The sequence below is a fragment of the Galeopterus variegatus genome, unplaced genomic scaffold, assembly GCF_000696425.1.
Source record: "Galeopterus variegatus unplaced genomic scaffold, G_variegatus-3.0.2 Scaffold31, whole genome shotgun sequence".
Classification (NCBI taxonomy): Eukaryota; Metazoa; Chordata; class Mammalia; order Dermoptera; family Cynocephalidae; genus Galeopterus; species Galeopterus variegatus.
Window position 1 is genome coordinate 570011 of NW_007726142.1, and position 18721 is coordinate 588731.

Below are 18721 nucleotides of genomic sequence, written 5' to 3' on the forward strand. Positions count from 1 at the left end.
TAATCTGCTCCCAGGAATTGTCATTAATAAGTCATTTTTATCTTCTAAAAACTTTGGAAGCTGCTCTACTTCAGTCCTATCCATGGGGAAAAATCTGGTCAGAGGAATGGGTGATACTAAAAAGAACTACTGAATAGCTTTGTACAGTGATTTCTTGTAGAGAAAAGGTAGTGGAGCACTGAGATGTTGATTCAGTATGAGCTACTATTAAGTATCTCAAGCTCTTGGTTCACTGAAAAGACCATAGAATGTATATCCTCTTCTCCCCTGGCTACATCTCATTTTGCCCAAGGACACAAGGCAGAACATACTGTCACCTGAATTTACTGCATTATTCCAATGAAACAACTGTTGCAAATCTGACATGATCAGGATTCTGAAGAGAAAGACTCCTTTGCCATTCACTAGCTTTAGGATCCAGAACAACCATTTAATTTCTCTGAACCTCATCTGTAAAAGATTGAATGTATTCTATCCTCCCATTCTCAGGGCTATTTCTGTGTAGCCCACAATTACAGGAGCAAACTCTGACTGTTATTTCTCAACCCTTCCAAATGCTGCAGGGTCAAGAATATATCCATGCCTAATTAAATCTAAATCTGGATCCTCTCCATTAGAAGCTTACTTTCAGTGTCTAAAATTTTAAAATGAATCTTGCTTGAGGGAAGTTGCGGTGCAGGCATTTTGAGGAGGGGACTAAGTCAGCCAACAGTTTGATTTCAATCAGAGAGTCTTTGCTATGAATAGGGGTCCTAGTTAGCCTTTTGCTATTGACTACAATGTGCCAGGAATTGTAGGTAAAACATAAAAAGCATCCTAATTGGGTCTGTCCTCATAAAGCTTTAGTAGGAGCAAAAAGGTGACAGCAGAGTCACAAGTACATTCTCTCTAATCAGACTGACTGGTATTGGATTCTAGCTCCATCACTTACTTACAAGCTATGTGACTTTTAACAAGTTGCCTAATCTTTTTATACTTTGGATTCCCTCCAATATATAAAATCATAATAATTATAAACTTGTAGTAACCAACCTAGAATGTTTTTGAGTACTGAGGGGACTAATGCCTATAAAGAGTCCAGAAGAATGCCTGGCACAGAGTAAACACTTGATTAATGTGTGCTATTATTATTGAGATGGAATGAAAAACAATATTCTGCCTTGGCTCCTTCCTTGAACTTTGCACAGAATGAACTTTAGCAGCTGGTGGATCTCTCATCATTGTCAGAAAAGTAGTGTTCTGGGTAATTTAGGGTAGTTTTTGAGAATACTCATAAGACCACTTCACTGTCAATAAATATGTATAACTGCATCTGTTGGGATTTTTCTCATTAAAATGAAAAATTGTAGAGCCAACAGAGTAAAGAGTTTAATTATTATATTGCAAATATCAATACTTCTTAAACATTACACCAGAACTGAAATTTAAAAATCTGTTCTGAAAACAAATTACAGCCATACTATTCTAAGTTCTGCTCAAGTGACAGGTGTGAGAAAGACTAATTGTTAACACTGCACACACAATGGTTTTATTTAGGAAATGTTTTTCCTAAATGTAAATGCAATATGCATTTATGTAGCACTTGTGTAGAAATCACCAATAATACAAGAAGTGTAACTTAGAAATGAAAATGGCCACATGAGTGCCAGGCAAGCACCTTTCAGCATACACAGTGAAGACATTTCTAGATTCTAGGTGCATCTGGCTCAAGCACTTTTGGAATTTATGTGAACTCTTCATTTTTAACTTATTTTTTCATTGACAAATAAAAATGATATACATTTATGGTGTACAACATGATGTTTATATAACTATATTTAAACATTGTGGACTGATTAAATCAAGCTAGTTAAGATATTCATCACCTCACATACTTACCATTCTTTTGTGGTGAAAGCATGTAAGATCTCCTGTCATAGGAATTTTCAAGTGTACAATGTATTATTAATAAATATAGTCACATGCTGTACAACAGATCTTCAAAACTTACTCTGGAACTAGAATTTTGTATAAACTCTTTATTGAGACTTTTGCTTAACATATCTCTGTCATTATGAAGAACAGCTTGTCCCTACAGCACATACCAAGGGTTGCCATGGGCCACTGTTATAGGACAAGATCTCTAGAAGCAGACCTAAGACAGATTTTTGATTGAGGGAGTGCTGTCAGGAGAAACCTGTAAGAAAGCAAGTGAAGCAGCATGGGGTTGGGGAAGCAACTAAGAAGTCTATTTTCAGCCTTATCCCACAGGGAATTGGGATGGAAAGTTACCACAAATTTGTTTCCCTGTATCAGTCACCATTGGCTGTGGGCTGTCCCTGGGGGACGTGTAGAACTCCACAGGAATCTCTGAGCTACGTGGCTCTAGTCAGCTGAGGGAATTCACCTAGAAGAATGAAGCTGTGAGTCATTAGCAGACAAGATTCACAGCTGATAGGGGAGCTACAAGACTTCACTAGCCTGGGAAAGGTGAGCTGGGCTGGGCACCAGCAGTATCTGCTATGCCATCACACACACGGACATTACCAGGTGGCATGGACAAAATCAGTCATTAGGGAATGACAGCTCTATCTCTCTTCATTCTAATATCCTTGGTCTGCTTCCTAGCATCATCGTTTTGCTATGTGGACTTTTATCTGTATTATAATATTAACTGTTATGTCACCTGCTTATAATTTAGTTGTTGCTTACAGATCTACCCAGTCATGACAGCCAATGCTAACCAGTTGATGCTTAGGCTCCTCAAAAATAAAGAAGGAACAGGGAATCGACTACATTTCAGAATAAAGGGGACATCATCTTCAAAGCCACTGGTAAGGCTGATGATCCCACTAGTTTTCTAACTCTTCCACCTTCTGTCTGTCTTTCGCTTGTTTCCTGTCAATCATCACTACCATTTTCCCACTTAAAATGGTGTAGTATTTTATGAATATGGAACAGGATACAGTGGTACAGATTAGTGTTTTTGCATGGTGCTGAAATATTCTAATCTTGTCTTAACATATTATTTAATTAGAAAATTACTTTGACATTTGTTTTTAGGGGCTGTGCTTTTTCAAAAATGTTTCAAGATCTGTCAATAAGAGCCTCGATATGCACATAGAATGTCATTTAAGTTGAAAATCAATGCAAACTGCTCAAAAAATCTTGACACCATAGGGAGAACAAGGTAAACATTCCCAAGGTCAATTTCAGAGTCTTGTTTGAGGATGCTTAATACTCTTAACATTTGCATATCTAGTTACATGAAGTAATATTTTATTGCACTTATATGTTGAATTTTTAAGACATAACCACTTGAGTGAGAAGCAAACATTTGGTATGATATGTAATTAAAATTTGAATAATAAATATTTGAGACATACATTAGAGTTGCAACTTCTATTTAGTGTTTTGATTACTTGCTTACTTTTCTGTCTCTTGCTGACAAATTATTACACAATTTCTTATGCTTCTGGAAGCTGAAGATATTGATATATTTTTGACAGTGGGACAAGCTAACATGGAGGAAGTAAGCTAAATGACATAGTATCAGCTGTGAGTTTGTGATGCAATAACTTCTTGCATCTTCAAATAGTTTGCATGAACTAGGTATTTTCTACTATCTTGGCTCTCTGTAATGAGCTGATCAATGCTTATTTATAAATTGGCTGCATGTTATTCTTATACTTATCAACATATCAAATATAATTTGAATTTAGAGTTGATTTTCACTTCTTTTGCATTAATTCAACTGGCTTTACAAAAAGGAAAATGTCAGATAATGTGGATATGGAAAGGAAGGCATAATTCCCCCCAAAGGATGTTCCCATATCCACAGCAAGAATAATCTGTCCTGTTGAACATCAAATGATTACAGATGCTTCCAGCACCTGCTTGGCTAATGACTGTTGCCCACTTTGCCTCAGATAAGTCAAACACCCTCCCCACAATTCAATTTAATCATATAGACATGAAAGCAATAATGCCTTTCTCTTAGATTGACAATGTTTGGTAAGGTAAAATTGCTATATGAATGTATGGTATTGCTGTTATTTCATGAAATGGGGAAATATGGATATGTAGGAGGTTAATCGGGAGACTGCCACAGAAGAATTCAAATGTTTCTCGTAGGACTCCATTCACTTTTTCAGGCTTCAGATAAACTGAGTCATATTCTCTTCAAAAGAGGGTACTTTATTAACATTCCTCAAAATGCTTATTTTGAGCACAGCCTGACTGAAGTAGAACTAGTTGGAGAAGAGACTACTTAAGGGGATATGGATACTGTTTGCAGAGACCCAAGGCTATTTTTTTTTTTTTTTGTATCAACCAATATGTCATATTATGAAGTCCTGGAGGAAATGAAGATGTAAGCCTTACAGATTTTACCATGTTGCTAGTAATTAAAAAGCAAAATATATGTAAACAGAAGGAAAGTAGAAATAAATACAACATTTAAAAAATATTGTCTACAATCTATTATATGTTTAACTGAATATAATTTTTAAAAAAGCTTAGAGCAGTTAGGTACATATAAATACAGAGTTAAATATATAGTTAACCACCCATAAACATGTAAGTGTGTGTGTGCATGGGGATGTGTATGTGTGTTTGTGTGTATACAAGTTGCATTAAAATCCATTGCCCTACCAAAGGAAATGCTAAAGAAAATATGCTATCTTATAAAATCTTTAATTCATTCTTAATCTTTTTTTACCTGATCTATAAAGAATCGTAACAAAACCCCATTATTTTTGCTTAAATCTACTTATAAACTATTCAGACCTTTCATTTCTTAAAAGCTAACAATTAGAGGACCCAGCAGGTAGGCCTCACAGCCGCCGCCCAACTCCATCCCCAGCCCTGGTGAGTGCATGCCAATCAGAGAGGCGCTCAGCTGGAGAAGCCGAAGATCTGCGGAGACCACGCAGCCTGTGGTGCCAGTGCATGACCCAGCAGGAAGGCCTTGCCACCGCCACCCAACTCCATCCCAAGCCCTGCCAAGTGCGGGCTGATCAGAGAGGCACCTCCCCTGAGAGGCCCAAGATCTGAGGCAAGCACACACAGGAGGAACTAGTGGGCAACCGAGCAGACACTGAGGCAGCCATACCAAATTGGCAATCCCAGCAGCATCCTAGCCAGACAATAGTGTCAAACCAGAAATATAAAAAAATCAAGAAAGTATACCACCAAAGGGTAATAACTCTCAAGATCTAGATCCTATAGAACAAGAAGCCCTTGAAATCTGACAAGGAATTTTGAGTGATAATTCTAAGGAAACTAAATGAGACACAAGAAAACTCAGCTAGACAACATGATGAAATGAGGAAAAGCATACAGGACCTGAAACAAGAAATGTACAAGGAAATCAATGCCCTGAAAAAGAAGGTAGCAGAGCTTGCTGAGCTGAAGAATTCATTCAACCAAATAAAAAACACAACAGAGAGTTTAACCAGCAGGCTTGCAGAAGCAGAAGAGAGAACTTCAGACCTTGAAGATGGGCTGTTTGAAATAACACCAGCAGACAAAAAAAAAGAAAAAAGAATTAAAAACATTTAAGAAAATCTAACAGAGATAAAAAAAAAAGAATTAAAAACATAGAAAAAATCTAAGAGAGATATCAGACAACCTTAAGCACTCAAATATCCAAGTCAAGGGTATTCCAGAAGGGGAGGAAAAAGGAGATTATGTTGAAAACATATTTAACAAAATAGTGGCAGAAAACTTCCCAGGAATAGGAAAAGAAACATATCTTCAGATTGATTCAGGAAGCTCATAGAACCCCAAATGTATTCAACCCAAAAAGGTCTTCTCCAAGACATGTTATAGTCAAATTGGCAAAACTCAAAGACAAAGAGAGAATCTTAAAAGCAGCAAGAGAGAAGCATCAAATCACCTATAAGGGAGCCCCAATCAGACTAACATCAGACTTTTCATCACAAACCCTAAAAGCCAGAAAGGAATGGGATGATATATTCAAAATACTAAAAGACAGAGATTGCCAGCCAAGAATACTCTACCCTGCAAGGCTATCCTTCTGAAATGAAGGGCAAATAGTATATTTCTCAGACAAACAAAAACTGCATGAGTTCACTACCACATGACCACCCTTACAGGAAATTCTCAAGGGAGTACTGGGTTTGGTACCTGAAAAATAACTATCACTGCCATAAAAATTCAAGAAAAATTAAAAGCCACTAGTAAAATAAAAATGGCAACAATGAAGAGGAAAAAAAAGTTTAACAACAATCCAAGGAACCAACAAATACACAAAACAAACACTAAATCAGAAAGAAAGTAACAAAAGACACTTAGGAGTAAATCAACACTTTTCAATAGCAGCTCTTAATGTAAAAGGATTAAATTCCCCGATCAAAAGACACAGACTGGCTGACTGGATTAAAAAGGAGGACCCAACTATATGCTGCCTTCAGGAGACCCATCTCACCCATAAAGACTCACATAGACTAAGAGTGAAAGGATGGGAAAAGATTTACCATGCAAACAAAATGAAAAACGAGCTGGAGTAGCTATTCTTATATCTGATAAAATATACTTTAAACTAAAAGCCATAAAAAGAGATACTGAGGGCCAGTACATAATGATAAAATGATTGATCCATTAAGAAGACATAACTATCATAAATATATGCACACCAAATGTTGGAGCAACCAGATTTATAAAGCAAACTCTATTAGACCTAAAGAAGGAAATAGACACTAATACTATAATAGCAGGGGACCTAAATACCCCACTATCAATATTGGACTGATCATCTAGGCAAAGAATCAGCAGAGAAACACAAGATCTAAGAAATACTCTAGACCAATTGGACTTGGCAGATATCTACAGAACATTCCGTCCAACAACCTCAGAATATTCATTCTTCTCATCAGCACATGGAACCTTTTCCTGGATAGATCACAAATGGGATAAATCACATGTTAGGTCAAAAATCAAGTCTCGACAAATACAAAAAAATTGGAATTATCCCATGTATTTTTTTAGACCACAATGGATTAAAATTAGAAATCAATAACAAACAAAATTCTGGAAACTATATAAACACATGGAAATTAAACAGCATTCTACTTAATGACATATGGGTTCACAAAGAAATCAAACAGGAAATCAAAAAATTTATTGAAACTAATGAAAGCAATGATGCTTCATATGAAAACCTGTGGGATACTGGAAAAGCAGTACAAGGGGGAAATTTATCACATTAAATGCTAACTTCAGAAGATGGAAAGATGGCAAGTGAACAACCGAATACTTTACCTTAAAGAACAAGAAAAACAAGAACAATCCAAACCCAAAGTTAGCAGACGAAAAGAAATCATTAAGATGAGAGCAGAACTTAATGAAATTGAAACCCAGAAAACAATACAAAAGATCAATGAATCAAAAAGTTGGTATTTGAAAAGATAAATAAAATTGACAAACCATTAGCATGGCTAACTAAAAATAGAAGACAGAAGATCCAAATGACAAAAATAAGAAATGAAAAAGGTGATATTACAACTGATACATCTGAAATACAAGGAATCATTTGAGACTACTATAAACAATGATATGCCAAGAAATTTGAAAATCTGGAGGAAATGGATAAATTTGTGGACATACACAAGCTACCAAAACTGAGCCAAGATGATGCAGAAAATCTGAACAGACCAATAACAATAAAAGAGATTGAAGCTGTTATCAGAGGGCTCCCAACAAAGAAAAGCCCAGGACCAGATGGATTCACAGGAGAATTTTACCAAACATTCAAAGAGGAATTGATGCCAATTCTCTACAAACTATTCCAAAAGATTGAAACAGAGGCAATTCTCCCAAACTCATTCTATGAAGCAAACATCACCCTGATACCAAAACCAGGTAAAGATACAACTAAAAAAGAAAATTACAGGCCAATATCCTTGATGACTATAGATGCAAAAATCCTCAATAAAATAATAGAGGAACTGACACCAATTCTCTACAAACTATTCCAAAAGATTGAAACAGAGGCAATTCTCCCAAACTCATTCTATGAAGCAAACATCACCCTGATACCAAAACCAGGTAAAGATACAACTAAAAAAGAAAACTCCAAGCCAATATCCTTGATGAATATGGATGCAAAAATCCTCAATAAAATAATAACTAACAGAATACAGCAAAACATATGCAAAATTATTCACCATGATCAAGTGGGATTCATCCCAGGAGTGCAAGGTTGGTTCAACATACACAAATCAATAAATGTGATACACCATATCAATAAAATCAAACACAAGGACCATATGATCATCTGTATAGTTGCTGAAAAAGCATTTGATAAAATTCAACCTTCATTCATGATAAAGACTCTCTATAAGTTAGGTATAGAGGGAAAGTGTTTCAACATAATTAAAGCTATATCTGATAAACCCACTGCCAATATCATCTTGAATGGGGAAAAGCTGAAAGCTTTACCTTTAAGAACAGGAACTAGACAAGGATGCCCACTCTCACCACTCCTATTCAGCATGGTGTTGGAAGTACTAGCCAGAGCAATCCAAGAAGAGAAGGTAATAAAGGGCATCCAGATTTTAAAATTTGAAATCAAACTGTTCCTCTTTGCAGATGACATGATCCTATATATCAAACAGCCTAAAGCCTCTACAAAAAAACTCTTGGAGTTGATAAATGATTTCAGCAAAGTAGTAGGATACAAAATCAACACACAAAAATCAGTAGCATATTTATTCTCCAATAGTGAACATGCACAAAAGGAAATAAAGAAAGCTAGCCTATTTATAATAGCCATCAAAAAAGTAAAATACTTAGGAATTGAGTTAACCAAGCATGTGAAAAATCTCTATAATGAGAACTACAAACCACTGCTGAGAGAAATTAAAGAGGACACAAGAAGATTGAAAGATATCCCATGCTCTTGTATTGAAAGAATCAACATTGTGGAAATGTCCATACTACCCAAAGTGATCTACAAATTCAATGCAATCCCCATCTAAATTCCAATGGTATTTTTATCAGAAATGGAAAAATCTATCCAGATATTTATATGGAATAACAGAAGACCATGCTTAGCCAAATCAATTCTCAGCAAAAAAAATAAAGCTGGAGGCATAACACTACCTGACTTTAAACTGTACTACAGAGCTATAATAACCAAACAGCATGGCACTGGCATAAAAACAGACACACTGATCAGTGGAATAGAGTAGATAATCCAGAAATCAACCCACACACCTACAGCCATCTGATCTTTGACAAAGGCACCAAGCCTATACACTGGGGACGAGATTGCCTCTTCAGCAAATGGTGCTGGGAGAACTGGATATCCATATGCAGGGAATCAAACTAGACCCGTAACTCTTACCATATACTAAAATCAACTCAAAATGGATTAAAGAATTAAATATACACTGTGAAACAATAAAACTTCTTAAAGAAAACATAAGAGAAACACTTCAGGAAGTACGACTGGACACAGACTTCTTGAATTTGACCCCCAAAGCATGGGCAACCAAAGGAAAAATAAACAAATGGCATTATATCAAACTAAAAAGCTTCTACACAGCAAAAGAAAAAATTAACAGAGTGAAAAGAAAACCAACAGAGTAGGAGAGAATATTTGCAAAATATACATCTGACAAGGATTAATATCCTGAATATACAAGGAACTGAAACAACTTTACAAGAAAAAACCAAGTAACTCAATTAAAAAATGGGCAAAAGAGCTAAATAGGCATTTTTCAAAGGAATATATATGAATGGCCAACAGACACATGAAAAATGCTCAACATCACTCAGCATTCGGGAAATGCAAATGAAAACCACACTGAGATACCATCTCACCCCAGTTAGGATGGCTAATATCCCAAAGACTGTGAATGATAAATTCTGGTGAGGTTGCAGAGAAAAAGGAACTCTCATACATTGTCACAAAATGGTGGGACTGCAAAATGGTGCAGTCTCTATGGAAAATGATATGGAGTTTCCTCAAACAACTGCAGATACATCTACCATATGACCCAGCTACCCCACTGTGGGATATATAGCCAGAGAAATGGAAATCATCAAGTCGAAGGTATACCTGTTCTCCAATGTTCATTGCAGCACTATTTAAGTAGCTAAGAGTTGGAACCAGCCCAAATGTCCACCATCAGATGAGTGGATATGGAAAATATGGTATATCTACACAATGGAATACTACTCTGCTATAAAAAAGAATGAAATACTGCCATTTGCAACAACATGGATGGACCTAGAGAGAATTATATTAAGTGAAACAAGTCAGACACAGAGAGAAATACCACACATTCTCACTTATTTGTGGGAGCTAAAAATAAATAAATAAATACACAAACAACCTGGGGTTGGGGGGGAAGAAGACACAACAATTACAATTCCTTGAAGTTGATACGACAAGGAAAGAGAAAGGAGATTGTTGGTAGGGAGTGGGGAGAGGGAAGAGGGAGGGAGGTTTCAGTAACGGGCCACAATAATCAATCACATTGTATATTGACAAAATAATTTTAAAAAATAAAATTAAATAAAAAATAGATGTACTGTGAGAAATAAAAGCCAACAATTAGAAAACCCTGGGAATCAGTGTCTTAGATTGTTCGATTTTGAGTAATTCCCCAGATTAAAAAAAAAATTAATTTACTAGCTCTGCATCCTCTCCTGGTGGGACATTTCCTCATACAATTTGTTACTTAAATCCAGGTGCTCAGTGAGAATTGTTAGTAGCGAGAACTCTAAGCTTGCCCCAGGGTTTGACACCATTTCAATGGGGCCAGTTCTCATTTGCCTCTTTGGGGCACGTGCTCAATCACAATGCCCTTCCTCCTTGATCCAGTCTTTACATCAATTTTTACATTTGAAACTTTTCTTGGGTGATTATTTTTCTACACAGGCCTAGGGAATGTGAACTGTTTCTGAAATGTATACTGGGCTCATAAGCAAAGTTTTCTAATTGGCAAATAAGAAAACTTCTTGGTTCCAGGCTTTAAACAAGGATATTACTTCTAACACTCAACCAGGCTAGGAGCCTGAGCTCTTGACTCCTTTCTCCTCATACCCATTCCTAATATCTGCGAGTTGCTCAGCTTTCAGTCAGTGCTGTGGCTTTGAGTTCTGCCTTCATTTCTGGCTCCTGAAGATTTTAGTTTGACTCTTCTGAGCTACTATTTACACAACTGTCAACAAAGACCACATGTTTTCAAACCTGTCTTTAGGATGAGAAAACTTTCTTTAGGTTGTGTTCTCACCATCATTTTGGGTAGAAATTTAGCTTACTCTCTGTATAGTAGGAAGAGATATCTTAATTTCCTATGTAGTTGTAAGTCTCTGTGATACTATCAAACACTGGTTTAAAACATATTTAAATCACTAAAAGATATATTCTAAAGTGTCCAATTTTTTAAAAAAAAATCCAACCTATTTCAGATATCTGAAAAGCAAAGAAAAGTTTTGTTTGAAAGAAGCATTATTCCTCCACCGGGCCAAACTCCAAACCAAAATATTTGGTCAGAAAGAAGCAGCTTAAATCAACTTTGGGCTGGTTAGTACCTCTTCCATTGGACAGGTGACAAATCTTAGACGTCAAGCCAAGACCACAAGGAGGAAGACCACAAGAAGAACCCAACTGTCCCAACTTATGGTGCAATGCTTACTGGAATATACTGATTTTCCCCAATGAAGTAGCAGGGAGATTGTGGGGTGGGGCTGGTTTGGAGCTTATTTCACAAAGTGGAGCACATCCAAGAAGCCAAGATTCCATATCGTAAGAATAGAAGTCAGCATTTTTTTTGACAGTTTCTAACCACCACAGCCATGAAAAAAAAAAAATAAATAAATAAATAAATAATAAAACTTTGGTTCTCTCAAAATCTGGTAGCTCCTGTAAAATCCCTTTTTCAAATGGAGTCCTCTTTGTCTATCAAAGGAGACCATCCTGTCATCCTACCTGCAGGATCTCCAGAAAACCATAATCTTTAATCCTCTTCCTTCTCAGCTTTGAAACTCTAGACTGTGATATGTAATTTATCAACCATGAGTATCCCTAACTCTAGAAGACAGAATCTACTATTGGCAATCCCTTTTCTTTCATCCCACTTCTTACACATTATGGTAATCTCAACACCAATGTGTTTATTCACATCTACCTGATATATTAACTCTTCCAAGAGAAACTAACACTATGTCAGAAATTCTTGCACCTGTCTGTTTTAAGTGGTAAACTAATAAAGTCCCTTTAATACCTTATATATATTTAAAAAGGGAGACTTATTATTTAAAATGAAAACAATAGAATTTGGAAAACTTTTTTTTTTTCAGGAATAGAAATTTTCTTCCTCCATGTAAACTGAAGTTGTAACTTTAGTTATCACCAGGTAGTAGCTTGTGCACCCTATATGAAAGGAATGCTGGTACATATGCATAAGATGGAAAGATTATCTTAGGATTTGGAGCCATAATAAAGCACAACACAGTTGGGCACTGATAGATGATACAGCATGTCATTTCAGCCAAATAATTATAACCTCTTGATCTCATCTTGACTGTATAGAAAAACTGCATAGAGAGAAAAACAGAAGGCATTTTTCAAAAGGTCAGTATCAAAAGAGGGGGGTGGAGGAAAGTGGAAGTAGCTTACAGAAAATTTTCATCATGGAATGAATGAATGAAATTATTTTTCTCTGAAGAGACCAAAAAAGTTCTCTGAGTCAGAAAAAAGATCTGTATAGGATTCATTATATTTGCATTCAAGGCCTAAAGCTACCTTTACATTAAACTGTTAGTGCACTGCCCAATGTAATATCTGAACAAAAGCATAATGTGAAAGAAATTTTGTTAAGTTTGGAAAGGAAAATATATTTTGTCAATAACCACAGCAATAACAGTAGTTCTTTACTGTTTTAATATTTAATGATTCACCTCTAGAAGTCAAGAATTTTTTTTTTTTTTAATGTATGTATACAGCCCATCATGACTCCTTCAGGACGCTTGAAAGTTTAGCTTAATTTAGATCATCACTTCAATTTTACATGACTTTCTTATTAGTTTTAAGGAACGACTAAAGTAAACATTTACTTATTTTAATACTTGTACACAAAGAAGGTATAGACTTTAAAAATGTTATCTTTTTAAATATGGAATAAGGCATATACTACAGAAGTAAAAGTCAAAGGAAAGGGTAATATGAAAAGGAGGATGAAAAGAGATAAAATCATGGGGCATAATTTCTCAGTTGTAGATTCAGATGAATGTTTATCTAGAAACATTACAGGGTTCTAATAATCACTAGTATAATTGATAAAAAATAAAGTGGTGATGAAAATAGCAGTAATTTCATTGTAATATTTGTCGGAGGGCAGACAGTGAACTTGGTTCCTATCTCTTTGGCTTTTAACCTGAGTCTAAGCACATCCCAAGGAGTGGAAATTTTTGGTACACTGGAGAAAAGGGAAGAAGTGCCTGTGGAAAAACTGTAGTCTTTATGGTTGAAGAACTAGAAAAGAGAAGCCAGGGAACCATGAACACTGAACAAAGTGCAGGGATCATTAAAAGACTGATGAGAAAGAAATTTCTAAACACTGTGTATCCACATCTCTGACTGAACCACACATTCACAACATAGACTTTAAGGAGCTTATCTCAAAAAGGTTAAAACAGTGAATTGTGAAGTTGTTGCAAAAATCAGTTTGCTGTTCAGCCTACTCCTGACAACTACCTGATAATCACAAAGCAAGCAGCACTCACTACAGAAAAATAACAGAATCCAGAAACCCCACAATTTAGGTCATGATCCAAGTTACCTGACATATAAAACACCAAAAGAAAAATATTTTTAAGAGTAAAGATATCAACTACATCTGAACTTGATATGAAACAGGTGTTGAAACTAACAGAGTGTTGGTTAATTTTTTACTTCAACTCATTTAGACCACATCTGGGATGCCCAGTTATCTGGTTAGACATTATTTCTGGGTGTGTGTGTGAGGGTGTTACTGGAAAATATTAGCATTTAAAATGGTGAACTGAATAAAGCATATGACCCTCTGCAATGTTGTTGGGTGTTGGCCAATCTGTTGAGAACCTGAATAGGACAAAAATTAAAGGAAGGTTGGATTTCCTCAGCCTGCCTGAAGAACTGAGACATCGATCTTCACCTGATCACAGTGCTCCTTGTTCTCAGGCCCTCAGACTCAGACTAGAATCTACACCACCAGCTCTCCAGCCCCCAGGCCACCAATTTCCCTGTGTCTCCAGCTTATAGATGGCAGATTGTGGGACTTAGCCTCCATAATCAAGTGAGCCAATATCTTATAATAAATCTCTTTGTGTATATATACATATATGCATATGTGAGGATACTTCATAAAGTCATGAAAAGATTGGTATTATCTATTAATTCTATTTTTTTCCATGAACTTTTTGAAGTAATCTCATGCACACACGTGTGTATGTGTGTGTGTACATTACTGGTTCTGTTTTTCTGGAGAACCCTAATACAGAGATTATGGTTAAAGTGAATTTTAAACTATCCCCAACAAAATACAAGAAAACATTTTTTTGAATGCATGAAAATATCAGATGAATGGAAAGTCTCAGCAGAAAATAAAAAATATACAAAAGAACTACATGGGAAGTCTAGAACTGAAAAACATAACTTCTGAAATAAAAAAATTAACAGAATGACTCAGTCTAATGAACCTGACAGAGGAAAGAGTAAGTCGACTTGAAGATAGTTCAATAGAAATTATCCAAAGTAAGAAACCAAAAAAAAGGATAAAAATAAATTAATAGAGCCTCTAGTATATATTAGATCATATCAAACAGTCAAATATAATTAGATTACCAAAAGGAGACAACCTCTTGAAACCATGGGGGCCAGAAGACAGTGGAAAAACATCTCACATTGCTGAAAGAAGAAAAAATGTGAATTTAAAATTCTATATTTGGAAAAAAAATTATTCAAGGATAAATATGTACAACCTAAAAAAAGGAATGAAAATAAAATAAGGACATTTTCGGATAAAATAAAACTAAGAGATGTTGCCAGTAGATCTGTCCTATAAGAAATGCTGAAGGAATTTCTTCAGGTTGAAAGGAAATGATAATTGATAACTCAGATCCTCAGGAAAAAATGAAGGACATTAGAAAATAGTAAATATCTGGAAATATTTTAGAAATCACTTTTGTTTTTATAATTTTAATTTGTCTATAAATCACATAAAAGTTTTAAAGTATTATATTGTGAGTTTTATAATGTTCATAGATGAATTATGTATAATAACTACTCATAAAAGGCAGGGATGAAAGGTACGTCTTTTAAGATTGCAAGATTTCTATATTTCACTTGAAGTAGCTCATTATTAACTCTAAGAGAACTGTCCTTATGTTAGTGATGCATTTTACAAACTATGGGAAAATCATAATAAAATAATATAAAAATGAACAGCTAATGAATGAACAAAAAGTTAAAATAAAATTCAAAACAATATTTTAATAATTTTTATAGAAGGGCAGGAAAAAAAGAATAGAAAAAAGAAGGAGAAAACAATAAATAAATTGGTGAATCCATTCTTTTCCTCAAAAATTGTCAACTTTATTATAGGCTTCTGAATTATCTTAATTACAGTTTTTAAACTGGGTGCAGAATGACACTCACTTTTCTATTTTACAATTAGGTGGCTGAAAGAAAGTGAAAGTAATGTCTTCTCCTGAGTCAAACTTAGAAAGTGTTAGATAAATATTCGTTGTCCAAAGAAGATAAATGGGTTTTGACTTTATAAATCAATTCCAGTTGTTGGCAGGTGAAGTGTTATAATTAGCAATGAATTAAGCACAGAGAATGTATGAATATATTTGCCTAAAATAATGATTCTAACTAGTTACAGATCTTTGGTTACTTATATGCTAACTACAAATGTTTTATTGAGAAAAGCTCTTTCCAAAAAGTTAATATGACCAGCACTTTGAGAAGAGCATTCTCATCAATATCAATATTTCCAAGATTGAAATTGATTCTGTGTTTCCTTTTCTAACATGATATTTACTTTAAAAGCTTCTAATCAAATAATGAACTTCTGCTTGGTACTGAATATATTTTATAGAGGTCTTATACTATGTCACCCATTTTCTTCTAATAATAGTATTTATAGTTAGAAAAAAATGTTCTAGGACTTAGAGGAGGAAACTGAGACACAGATACATTAAGCAAATAGGCAAAGGTCATAAAGGCTGATGATAGCTGTTTTTCAGTAAAAAACAAAACAAAAAAAAAAAAACACCCAGCTAGAACACATGAAGGTACATTTGATTACTATACAATTTTAAAGGAGAGGAAAGCTAGGAACACTGCAAAATAAATTTCACATAAACTAAGTCACAAAATTTTCCATGTAGATGCACAATTAAAATAACTAGTATAAAAGGTCTAATTTAAATGCAATTTTTCATGGTATATCTTTTTTCATTCTTTCACTCTTAGTCCATGTGTGTCTTTACAGGTGAGGTGAGTCCCTTGAATGCAGCATATTGTTGGGTCCATCGTTTTAATCCAGTCAGTCAGTCTGTTTCTTTTGAGTGGGGAATTTAATCCTTTTACATTTAGTGTTACTACTGAAAGATACTAAGAGTGAAAGGATGGAGAAAGATATACCATGCAAATAGAATGAAAAACGAGCTGGAGTAGCTATTCTTATATCAGATAAAATAGACTTTAAACCAAAAACCATAAAAAGAGACAAAGAAGGCCACTATATAATGATAAAAGGTTCTATCCATCAAGAAGACATAACAATAATAAATATTTATGCATCCAACATCACAGCAGCCAGATTTATAAAGCAAACACTATTAGATCTAAAGAATGAGATAGATGCTAACACCATAATAATGAGGGACCAGAACATCCCACTCTCAACATTGGACAGATCACCTAGGCAAAATATCAATAGAGAAACACAAGTTCTAAACAACACTTTAGAACAAATGGACTTGGCAGATAGCTATAGAACATTCCATCCAGCAACCTCAGAATATTCATTCTTCTCATCAGCACATGGAATATTCTCCAGGATAGACCACATGTTAGGTCACAAATCAAGTCTCAACAAATTTTAAAAAATTGAAATTATTCCATATATTTTTTCAGATCACAATGAATTAAAATTAGAAATCAATAATAAATGAAACTCTGGAAACTATACAAACATTTGGAAATTAAATAACATTGTACTTAATGAAATATGGGTCCAAGAAGAAATTAAACAGGAAATCAAAAAATTTCATGAAACTAATGAAAATAATGATATATCATACCAAAACCTGTGGAATACTACAAAACCAGTACTAAGGGGGAATTTTATCATGTTAAATGCTTACTTCAGAAGAATGGAAAGATGACAAATAAACAACCTAACACTTTACCTTAAAGAACTAGAAAAACAAAAACAATCCATACCCAAAGTTAGCAGATGGAAAGAAATAATTAAGATCAGAGCAGAACTTAATGAAATAGAAATGTGAAAAACTATTCAAAAGATCAATGAAACAGAAAGGTGGTTTTCTGAAAGGATAAATAAAATTGACAAACCTTAGCAAAGCTAACTTGAAAAACTATTCAAAAGATCAATGAAACAGAAAGGTGGTTTTCTGAAAGGATAAATAAAATTGACAAACCTTAGCAAAGCTAACTAAGAAAAGAAGACAGAAGACCAAAATAACAAAAATTAGAAATGGAAAAGGTGATATTACAACTGATACCACTGAAATACAAGGATTCATTAGAGACTCCTATAAACAACTATTTGCCAACAAATTTGAAAATCTGGAGGAAATGGATAAATTTTTGGACACATGCAAACTACCAAAACTGAGCCAAGAAGATATAGAAAATCTAAACAGACCATTAACAATAAAAGTGTTTGAAGCAGTTATGGGAAGGCTCCCAACAAAGTAAAGTCCAGCACTGGATGGGTTCATTGCAGAGTTCTACCAAACCTTAAAAAAGGAATTGATACAAATTATTTACAAACTATTCCAAAAGATTGAAACAGAGGCAATTCTCCCAAAATCATTCTATGAGGCAACATCACCCTGATACCAAAACCAGACAAAGATACATCAAAAGTAAAAAACTACAGGCTAATATCCTTGATAAATATAGATGCTAAAATCCTCAATAAAATGCTAGCTAACAGAATACAGCAAAACATAAACAAAATTATACACCATGATTAAGTGGGATTCATCCCAGGGATGCAAAGTTGGTTCAACACATGCAAATTATTAAATGTGATACACCACATCAAAAAAAGCAAAGACAAAAACCATATGATCGGGCCGGCCCGGTGGCGCACTGGATAGTGCGCCACTTGGGAAGCGCGGCGGTGCTCCCGTCTGAGGGTTCGGATCCCACGTACAGACCGGCTCCCGCTCACTGGCTGAGTGAGGCACGGGAGCAACGCCAAGGCTTGCGATCCCGTCGCCGGTCCCCGGTCCGGTACGGGGGCAACACTGAGGGTTGCGATCCGTTGCCGGACACGGAAAAAAGACAAAAAAAAAAAAAAAAAAAAAAAAAAACATAATAATTTTTTTATAAGTTCCCAAAAAAATTTTAAAAAATTTCAACCTTTTTTTTAAAAAAAAAGTGTGAAGTTTTTCAAATGTTTTTTTGGCCTCTATAAAAAATAATAAATGGTTTTTTTTTTTTTTTTTTTTTTTTTTTTTTTTT